General features: G+C 36.1%; 1 long non-coding RNA gene across 1 annotated transcript; it reads left to right on the top strand.

Annotated features, from left to right (window-relative positions):
* The first annotated feature begins 8360 nt into the window (after window positions 1-8360).
* LOC136273876 (uncharacterized) lies at window positions 8361-10755 on the top strand. The gene is made up of 3 exons (XR_010712135.1): window positions 8361-8488; window positions 8740-8823; window positions 10536-10755. It is a non-coding gene; the product is annotated as an uncharacterized lncRNA (long non-coding RNA).
* Window positions 10756-11479: the final 724 nt, after the last annotated feature.

Raw genomic sequence — 11479 nt, 5'->3', positions numbered from 1 at the left:
GTACTATTCTTAAGTTTCCTTTAATATAAACATATAGCAACCAAAAACAAAAACAACACCAAAACATCCATTATAAAAGAAAAAAAGAAGAGTATTTTAACCGAAATAAAATATGAATATTATATTTTAAATCCATATTTCAAAGAATGTACACAATACTACACATCATTCAAAATTGACCTTAACTTCAAAACAAAGTTCATTTGCAGACACAGGCAGTGCAGTAATTAATCTCAATGTGACAGATAAAAATAAAGCCTAGTATTTTCTTCCTGTGGAAGGTTAATTAATCCCAAAGGACAAATATTGCACAGCCTTCCATGTATACAATGGTAACATTCTCAGCAGTTATCTCTCTTTGCCTATTCATTCTCAGCAGTTATCTCTCTTTGCCCATTCATTCTTATGCATAGTTAGGAATCTACCCCACCACCCCAGCTCCAAACCAGAAGACATAGAGAACCAAACTTAGCATCAAAATATGTATACTGCCTACTGAACTACCATTCCAAATTTGAAAAGGCGCCATACCTAGTTACATGTACACAGTGAAAGTCATTCAAACGACATTGCGAGTTTTGGTTTGCATCCCCCCTAATAAAAGCATCGAAGCCCAGAAAAGCAACTTTTTGATGATGTGGATAGGAGACAAAGGTAACAGTTTGATGTACCTTTCAAAGCAATGAGATGTAATCTCTCCCTCAAAGGCCCCCGGAGTATCTCCATCGACAGTCTGTAAAGTATGGAATTAATTAATGATATTATCTTAATATGATTATTGGTTCTTTCTTAATGATAAATCTTTTGATTTCGATGAAGTAATTAGAACACCGATATCTCGAATACAATGGATATGTCAAAGTGATTTGTACGTCCCAACCACTTATACTTTAAATATTTTACTCCTGATATCTCAAGTACACGGATATCTGAAAGTTTTTAGCTCACCTGAGCTTAAGTCCAGTGATGAGCCTGTAGACGCCGGGTCAGAAATCTAAATAAAACGCTCCTACTGACCACAGTGTTTCAGATCATTAGTATGCACTTGATCGCATTTACTTATTGGAAGCTGTCTTTCTGCCTCCTCTTTTTATACAGGTAGTATAATTATAACACTTGCGCGCATTCTCAAAAGTAAAAGTTAATAGATTCAGATGGTTTAACTAATATTTTATGTTCAGAGATTTTTGTAATGAATATTAATGTTGATAAATTTCATTGTAATTAATATTGATATTTATTCTTAAAATGTCATATTAAAGTAATACAAAAGTAGTCATCTGGAAGCTGTCTTTCTGCCTCCTCTTTTTATACAGACTTGGACACGGGCTACTCTCCATGTAGAGAAGGAGACATTAAATATCATAACACTCCATTGAACCCCTAGTGGACTTTTATAAAATAGTCTTTGAGGCATTATGATACATCATTAGGTAAAGGGGACTCGAGTTTGTTAAAATGAAGGACAACGCACTCTTTCAAGGGAGATAATTAGGATTTATTGAATATTTGTTGATATTTTTCAAAAGTCATCTTTATAAAAACCATTTAGCCAGAAAAGCTGAAACTTGTAATGAAGCATCCTCAGATAGTGTAAATTAAAGTTTGTTCAAATCATGGTCCCTGGGGGTAAGATAAGGGCCACAATGGGGGTCAAAGTTTTACATAATTATTCAGAGTAGATCTTTAAAAATCTTCGTCTCAGAAACCAATCAGTCAGAAAACATAAAAGATAATGCTATGAGTTTTTATCTTTTTAAATGTGATCTAATAGAGAGGTTAAGCATTTCAACGTGTACGTGTACGAGTACGTGTAATTAGGGGAATCTCCTAATTTTATGTGTATTACGTCATATTTTCCGTATACCGCGTAATTCTACAAGTTGTACTAAACGTGTAGAATTAAAGGTACACGTAGATGAAAACTTGTAGCATTTTTTGATAAGAATACAGACTAAGTGTACATAAGATGTTGTGTAATGTAAAGCAGACGATAAATTTATGACAACTATGCTTTTGGTTTCATTTAAGTCATAGAATTATTTCGCAAACATTACGAGTTAATTGAACATGTTCAAAACGTTGAGTCTAATTATTTTACACGTACGCGTACACCTACATAACCAAATTTTGGTAGTTGTACGTGTAGACAGACTTGTAGCTTCACACGTACCCGTAGACGTACACGCTTTAATGCTTAACCTCTCTAAACAATTTAACGGATTTTTTTTAAAACTTTGAATTTAAAAAAGAATTATAATTGTACATATTTTGATATATAAATTGTTGTTATAGAGCGACAAATACCGGCGTAGTGAACTATGTGACATTACGTTTGGATCAACCCTTTTTCTTTTAAAAATTTCTACCCAGAACTGTGCAGTGAACATCACAAAATCACATTACAATAAATATGCAACAGCTAAATCTGAAACTATGAAGAAGTTTGCTTAAGCCTCATTTATTATTTGAATCCAGGAAAATGGGATAATTATACCCCCGCTCCGAAGGAGAGGGGGTATATTGTTTTACCCTTGTGTCTGTCTGTCTGTCTGTCCGTCCGTAACAAAACACAGGATGAACTTCTGCCATTCGGTCAATTGAATGTTAACTGAATGGTCTGGAAAGGTGACTGAATGGCATAGCTATGCCGTTTAGTCAAATTTTAGTTACCTTTCAGTCACATTTCAGTTGACTGAATGGCAGAGATTCATCCTATTTCTGTCGCATTTATCTCGGCAACTATTTATCGCAGAAATTTTTACACAGTGTTTGTTAAGGCATGCCATATCGTGGGATATATTTTTGTACCAATCGGTCATCAACTTCTTGTTAAATGACGACTTTGCTTATTTTTTAACCAAATTTTTAAAACAAATTTTCGTCAGATTTCTCAGCAACTATTTATCGCAGATGCTTGACATTTTTACACAATATTTGTATAGGCATGCCATATCATGGGATATAATTTTGTACAAATCGGACGTCAACTTCCTGTTAAATGACGACTTTGTTTATATTTAGCAAAAATGTTCCTACAAAATTTTTGTCAAAGAATTACAGCAACTGTTTATCGCAGATGCTTAAAACTTTACACAGTATTTGTATAGGCATGCCATATCCTGGGATATATTTTTGTACCAATCGGACGTCAACTTCCTGTTTAATGAGTACTTTGTTTATTTTAGCCATCATTTTCAAACAAATTTTCCTCAAAGATTTCTCAGCAGCTTTTTATCGCAGATGCTTGAAATTTTAACACACTATTTGTTTAGGCATGCCATATTGTGGGATATATTTCTGTACCAATCGGATGCGAGCTTTCTGTTAAATGTTGATTTTGCTTATTTTGCATATTCACATCAGAGCGGGGGTATCACTAGTGAGCATTGGCTCACAGATATCTTGTTTCTTCTACTTAGAGTTTCCCCAGACACCAACCACAAGTTACAACATTATCAGGGCTTGCAGCAATATGTGGAATTTTTGGATTTACCAAAAGACGTGGAATCTTTACACTATGTTCACAGTAATTAGTTTTAAATTGAGTATCGTACAATTCTTTACATTGTACATTGAGTATTATACAATTCTTGTGCTAATGCCTCTCTTTCTTTCCCATATAAAATTGCAGGACTTGAGAAACATTAAACTTTTTCTGTTAAAATCTCTTTAGTAATAGAGTTGTGGACATTGTCTCCTTTATATTTTACAACAAATAAAAAATAGATTTTAATTTTACTTACAATGTAATAAAAGATTGTAGTTTATCAAATCACATCTAAAAAAAATTGTCAATCTGATAGTTAGTTTGGTTAACTATCCTCCTTAACTACCAAAAATCATTTTTGCCTTCCTGTCTTTTCTCTCACGCATTTCGTCTCTCTTTCTCTTAAGTGAAGGGAAAAAAGCGGATCTTTCGACGGAAATGTAATGGCTTTATTTTAATAAATGGCATATTGCATCATCAAGGAAACGCTAAAACGCCTATGCGAGTTCTGAAAAGCACAGGGACGGATGATACTTTTAAATGGGAACACAGTGATGAATCTGGTGGGCACTTGGGAATCACATAAACGTAAGTTCATTGTTTTGTTTACATGTATGAAAAGAAAGAAATTTTATCACAGAGGGTTTGATAAAGCAAACGAGAATCATTTTTGGGGAATGCGAATCATCCTTGTTAACAGTTTTTTAAAGACAAACAAGCCACTAGTTATATCGCAATTTAGTGTTTTTATGTCGCGTATATAGATCCTTACGCAGGTTCTTGAATTCACATAGTAAAATTTCCGAACATATGCTTCGAACCCCCTCGCAAAGATAATTATATGCGAACTATCATTAACCCCCCCCCCCCCTTAAAAAATATTACGGATCTGTACATGAGCTGTAATGCAAATGTTAAATGCAATACTGTAAAGGGATTATTGCAATTTTTATTAGAGAATTATTCTTTATCTCTAGTTTAAATTATAAAAACTTATTTTCATTACTTATTTTGTTTGAATAATATCCGATCGGGTTCGATATACATTCAGAAAACAAGGGGCAGATCAGTAAACAGTACACGTTGGGGAATTTTATTCACATGCCTGACATGTTGTGCCGTGCATATTGAACTAGCAGAAGATATGTCATCACCTACTCTTACAAATGTATCAATGCTTTGAGAAGATTTGTAGCCATCCGGTGAAAAGTAGCAGAATTCCGATCTGATAGAGGGACACATTTTGTTGGTAGCACAGACGCTCTAGGGATTGCTGCAGTCAACGTAGAAAGTTTATCGATGAAAAATTTTCTTACCAACAATAGATGTACTTGGATCTTCCAACCCTCCCCATTCTTCCCATATGATAGGAGTGTGGGAGAGGATGATTGGAATGACGCGACGCATATATGTTCCTTAAGGAATCAAAGAGAAATCTTACCCATGAGTGGCCATGACGTATTGAACCCCCTCATGGCGGAAGTTTCAGCAATCATAAACAGCCGACCTATATTGCCTGTATCAACAGACCCATCTCAACCCTCTGTGTTTTCTCCATACACTCAATTAACACAGAGGACCGAATTGGACGTTGGACCTTTTGAACATTTCGATATTAAGTACATGTATAAATCTCATTGGAAATATGTCCAGGTCTTGGCTAACCAATTCTGAAAAAACTGGCATTCCCAATTTCTACAGTTGTTGCAGTCTAGACGGAAATGGATAGACCCTCGAAACAACCTTGCTGAAGGCGACGTCATTCTATCGAAAGACAAAGAGTCTTCAAGAAATGAATGGCCAATGGGTATCGTACAGTGCGTCTTCCCGAGTGAAGATGGACGAATGCGTAAATCGAATAACGTGTCGTAAAAAATGGCCGTGTCGTTACATATGTGAGACCAGTTATAGAGACTGTTCTGCTGTTTGTACCGTAAGAATGTTCGCGATGTTGGACATCGCAGGCGGGGAGTGTGCCGTTACACGGCTTATTTTGTGTGTTTATCTGTTTTTGTCCGTGTTGTGAATTTGTGTATGTTCCGTTTTAATCCGTGTGTTGTGATTTGTGGAACTCAGTGTGTCTCGTGGGGAAACAGAGTAGAAACATCAGTGACTGTCAATCTTTTTCATGTTTTAGACCACAATCGAGTAAGTTAATTAACTTTAATAAGTTTAATAATAATGATAATTCATAATTGTTTATTCTGAATATTCTAAGCCTATACATTTTGACTATTTTATATTATCTTTAAAAGAAAACATTTGATGTCATTGTCATGTCATATGTGCTTATGTTTGCGTTTGTTTTGTTGTAGTTATTACCACTGTCTATCGTCTAAATAAAACTATTAAAAAGGATGGTAGAAACGTTACAGTAAATAATACACGTAGGTTGAGTGACACAAGCTGATCAGCACACATTTTAAGCTTTAGGTTTTGAATTCATTGGAGTAATAACAAATTAAAAACAGATCTCTTATATAAACCCTTACCATTATACATCCATCACCACTCTATTTGTCGGGAATATCATGAGTCGAAGAAAAATGAAAAAGACAGGAGGGATGGGGTGGTGTTATCTATATGTAATTATACCTGATATCCACCCTTACCGTTCGTTTGCAAACTGTGCTGCGAAACAAAAACTTTGAGTTGCGTGTGCTACACATGCAAACAAATAGCATGCTGAACGACCTGCTTCAACAAGTTACATAACAGCAGATATCCTCTTTGTCGGAGCGCAGCTTACAATGGCAAATCGCCTTGAATAATTAATTGATAAACAATGACGTGGATAAACAAAAAAATCTTAAAGAATACAAAAATATATATTTTCTTTCAGACTCTGCTTCATCTTCTTTTTAAAACTTCTTTCAACGCGAAAAATGGGGGGGGGGGGGGGGGGGGTGACTTAATGTGAAAACATTTCCCTGATCAATGGAGGTGTCTACATGTGTGCATTTTTTTAATTCCTTAATGTACTGTATTTAACATGCGTTTGGTCATAGTAGAGTTTCATTATCAAATACTTCCCCAAATATGTCTCGTGTATTAAAGCCACTCTATCAAACATATACACACATGACAAAACACCCTTTTACACGTGCAGCTGCCCCGCCAGACGGGGACAGTTTTAAGGAAAGATCAAAGGAGGCGCTGGCTCCTGGGTGACTCGACTTTAAAAAAGGGGCGAGGGGTGTATTTTATGAAAACGCAACGTTTGTATCTTTCAATAAATAAAATAATATAAAGTGTTTTTCCGTAAGAATTAATTTAATTTAACGATTATGTCAACTGCGAATTATTTTCATGATCTACTTGGTTTTAATACATATTTTCAAACATGTGTGTCTCTTTACCCATATAGATACTTCTACTGGTCAGTGAGAAGTTCCATTTTAATGATTAGGGGTTGTTAGAATCAATTCAAGTTTATTAATAAACAAAATTATATACTTAGGTTCGAAGAATTTTATCTTTATAGAAAAAAATGGTTTTGATATTTAAACAATTTAAAATCAACGATAAAAATTGATTTTGATTATTTTTTCTTTATATGTTCTATCCATTCCACCCCTAATAGGAATGTGTCATTATCTTTTATACAAGATATGGAGGAAAAAATTCGACCTTCTTATTTCTTAATTAAAGAGACAATGTATACAGTATCGATCAGACCCAACCTTACAGAAAGTAAACCCCAACTAAACTCTGGGTTTACTTTCTGGGTTTACTAGAGTGGACCCAGAGTAAACCCAGAGAGTAAACCCCGATCAGAAGAATACCCTGAAAGCAGACGCTACATGTGTCTTCGGAATATACAAGGGGCAGGAATTACAGGCAGTAGGATAATAAGATAAAATACAGGTCTGCTTCACACTTCAGTGTGTATAGTTGACTCTAAAAGCAATTCTCGAGTAAACCCAAAGTAAACCCCGAGTGGACCCAAATTTTCAAAAAGTAAACCCGGGGTTTAGTTGGGGTTTACTCTGGTGTTAGGTTGGGTTTGATTGGTACTGTATGTAACTCTTGGTGATCCTGGTGGTGCACGCTGATGCGCGGTGCGGGTGTCTGAGGGAGTGGTTCAGTGCCAGGACTGGAGGGAATTCGAGCGTGCTAATTATCCGATGCCCAACTTCGTCATCCTGGAGAGGGCGACGGGAGATATTAATATCGAGCAGTACCCAGTATTTAGCATGATCTGCGACCCACATACCAAGTACGATGCCATCACGGCAAACGCCTGGACGACGGTGCGGATAGGGTCCCTCACGTGCCAGGTAATTATATCTTTTATTTATTTATCTTTTTATCTATGTCATGAAAAAAAACCCCAATAATTTTAAATTCAAAAAAATTGTCAGAGAAATATATCGTAAAATTTTTTAATTTAATCGATATTATAAAAAAAAAATTAAAAGTAAATAAATTTGAAATTTATGTTCCTTTTTTTTCCAGAACGGCCAGCACAGCAGTGAGGTCACAAACAGTATTACGACCACCACCCTCAGGACCATGGAAATAACAGTCATTACGTTCAGTAAGTTTTGAATTTAAAATAAATAAATTTCAATAAATACAATAATGGATTATTTAAATTACTATTGAAGTTGTTCCAAAAGTCACCCTTTTATTTAGACAAACCTTGGATGTATGTTATCCTGGGAGGGACGGGTGTGGTGGTCTTGATTTTTTAGTGATGATTATTTGTGCGATCAAGAGAAGGTGTCTGAGGAGACGGGTGGAAATCGAGATCCCAGTCACCCGCCGAGTTTGACGCAGTTGTCATGAGGGACTTTAAAAATGATTAACTTTTTTTAGTGATAATTCTGACGCTATGTGTGAGGAGAAAAGTCCACGATGTACCTATTCAAGTTCGACCCCCCACCTTCCCCAACACCAGTCATGCCAGCTCCGCAACTAAGACCACTCCGCCGTTCGACAAGGCAGAGGCGCAAACCCAACAAACTGACTTATTGATTTCTCCAACCTCCTTTTGTAATAATAACTTTTTAAACATATTGACTTTTCTGAAGTTCTTTATGTTTTTAATAATACGAAATATAAATATAAAAAAGACCTATTTTTACAAGACTAAGAATCCGCGAGTTTTCTAAGCTAGAGATACTTTGCATAAAAATGCTGGGTAATACCATTCGACAAATGTAAAACAATGAAAATGCGATATCTACAATATCATATAAGGACATTTTTTATAGTTATCTAAAATTTATTTTATGTTATTTTAGACTAACGATTAGACTAAAAATGTTTGGTTTGATGCCAGGCCGATTATAATTCACTCAACCCCGAGAGCCCCTATGTTTAGACGGGTATGTATGATTCATTACATTTTAGCTCACCTGAGCTGAAAGCTCAAGTGAGCTATTCTGATCACATTTTGTCTGTCGTCCGTCCGTCTGTCCGTAAACTTTTCACATTTTCAACATCTTCTCAAGAACTACAGGGCCAATTTCAACCAAACTTGGCACAAATCATCCTTAAGCAAAGGGGATTCAAAGTTGTGAAAATTAAGGGTCACACCCGTTTTCAAGGGGAGATAATTAGAAATTAATGAAAAATTTCGAGGTATTTTCAAAAATCTTCTTCTCAAGAACCAGAAAGCCAGGAAAGCTGAAACTTGTGTGGAAGCATCCTCAGGTAGTGTAGGTTCAAAGTTGTGAAATTCATGACCCCCGGGGGTAGGGTGGGGCCACAATGGGGGGTCGAAGTTTTACATAGGAATATATAGAGTAGATCTTTAAAAATCTTCTTCTCAAAAATTAATCAGCCAGGAAAGCTGAAACTTGTGTGGAAGCATCCTCAGGTAGTGTAGATTCAAAGTTGTGAAAATCATGACTCCCGGTGGTAGGGTGGGTCTACAATGGGGGCTCGAAGTTTTACAGAGGAATATATAGAGTAAATCTTTAAAAATCTTCTTCTCAGAAACTAATCAGCCACGAAAGCTGAAACTTGTGTGGAAGCATCCTCAGGTAGTGTAGATTCAAAGTTGTGAAAATCATGACTCCCGGTGGTAGGGTGGGGCCACAATGGGGGGTCGAAGTTTTACATAGGAATATAGAGATTAAATCTTTAAAAATCTTCCTTTCAGAAACTAATCAGCCAGGAAAGCTGAAACTTGTGTGGAAGCATCCTCAAGAAGTGTAGATTTAAAGTTGTGAAAATAATGACCCCCGAAGGTAGGGTGGGTCCACAATGGGAGAGGGGGGTCAAGGTTTTACATGGGAATATATAGAGTAAATCTTTAAAATCTTCTTCTCAGAGACCAATCTGCCATGATAGCTGAAACTTGCATGGAAGTATCCTCAGGTAGTGTAGATTCAAAGTTGTGAAAATCATGATCCCTGGAGGTAAGGTGAGGCCACATTTGGGGGGGTGGGTGTTAAACTTTTACATAGGAATAAATAGAGTAAATCTTTAAAAATCTTCATCTCAGAACCTAATCAGCCAGGAAAGCTGAAACTTGTGTGGAAGCATCCACAGGTAGTGTAGATTCAAAGTTGTGAAAATCATGACTCCCGGTGGTAGGGTGGGGCCACAATGGGGGAGGGGGGGGGTCGAAGTTTTACATGGGAATATATAGAGTAAATCTTTAAAATCTTCTTCTCAGAACCTAATCTGCCATGATAGCTGAAACTTGCATGGAAGTATCCTCAGGTAGTGTAGATTCAAAGTTGTGAAAATCATGACCCCCGAGGGTAGGGTGGGGCCATAATGGGGGAGGGGGGTCGAAGTTTTACATAGGAATATATAGAGTAAATCTTTTATTTATACAGGATCTACATGTATTATTGAACATTGTCCAGATTGTTTGTATTATGATTCCATTAAGCTGATTTTATCATACCTACTGTTCCTCAGGTGAGCGATGTGGCCCATGGGCCTCTTGTTATCTCTACAATGAAATAACAAAACAACATGTCAAATATTGATTACGTAACATTGTTGAAGTTACAAATGTTCATTCAAAGAAATAGCTTATATAAACTATTTAAAAAAAATTATACGTATACATTTTCTATAGGTAAGAAGGAGAATAGAATTTACAGAGACGGAGGAAGGTGAGCACTCCATTTGATTCACCGGCACGGATGCAGGCGCCTGCAGACACGGTAAATATATTTTAAAATTCATGATCAAAGATATAGAAATCAAAACTATATAGTAGCATACCTTGCATGTCTGCTGGTGTCGTTGACATTTGTTCTCATCAAAATATTCAACGCTGCAGTTTTAATATTTAAATAATTTATCTCTGTGCTCAATGTAGACATGTGCGGTGCGATGAGATGAAAACTTGAACGTGTAGTCGCAGTGCAGACATTTAAATTCCGCTTTGCACACCCTAACAATCATAGTTGTCTTTTCGATTCAGAACTTTTTTACAAGTATCGCTTCGAAATCTTTCTGATTTTTCAGGTACCTCTCTATTGTGACGCATGAGAGAAGATTTGTTACAAAATGACATGCACGAAAACAACCGCACTTTGCAAATGCTATTGACAACTGAACTAGACTTAAAGTACATATCTTTATCATATATGTTGTATATCGTTCGTCATGAAATTACATTATTTTACTTCTTGGTTCTATTTCCAGGTTGATAGATCTGGCCGGATGTTGTCCGGAAATTTACATTTTTCTTGTTAAAGCAAGTGTTAAGGATTTGTTATTAACTTTAATCATAATTTTGAGAAATTTCAACCTCTTAACCTTTCCATCAATTAAAACGTTGTAAATTGTTTGGCTGTGCTCTCCCAGCCGACTCAATTTCTCTACATTCCAGAACACGAAATATATTTTATTATATTGACACTGACAAACTAAATTGTGACCGACTTCCGCCTTACGAGGCCTTTCATTCCAGTTTAAAGAATGCCAATATTACCGACGAAGAGTATGCTTTCTGTCAAAGAGTGTGGAACGAAAAGAAAATGACAACCTTTCATGATGGTCTAGTCTGGTACA

The sequence above is a fragment of the Magallana gigas genome, chromosome 1, assembly GCF_963853765.1.
Source record: "Magallana gigas chromosome 1, xbMagGiga1.1, whole genome shotgun sequence".
Taxonomy (NCBI): domain Eukaryota; kingdom Metazoa; phylum Mollusca; class Bivalvia; order Ostreida; family Ostreidae; genus Magallana; species Magallana gigas.
The sequence above is the reverse complement of the archived record's forward strand: the minus strand, read 5'-3'. Positions and strand labels throughout refer to the sequence as shown.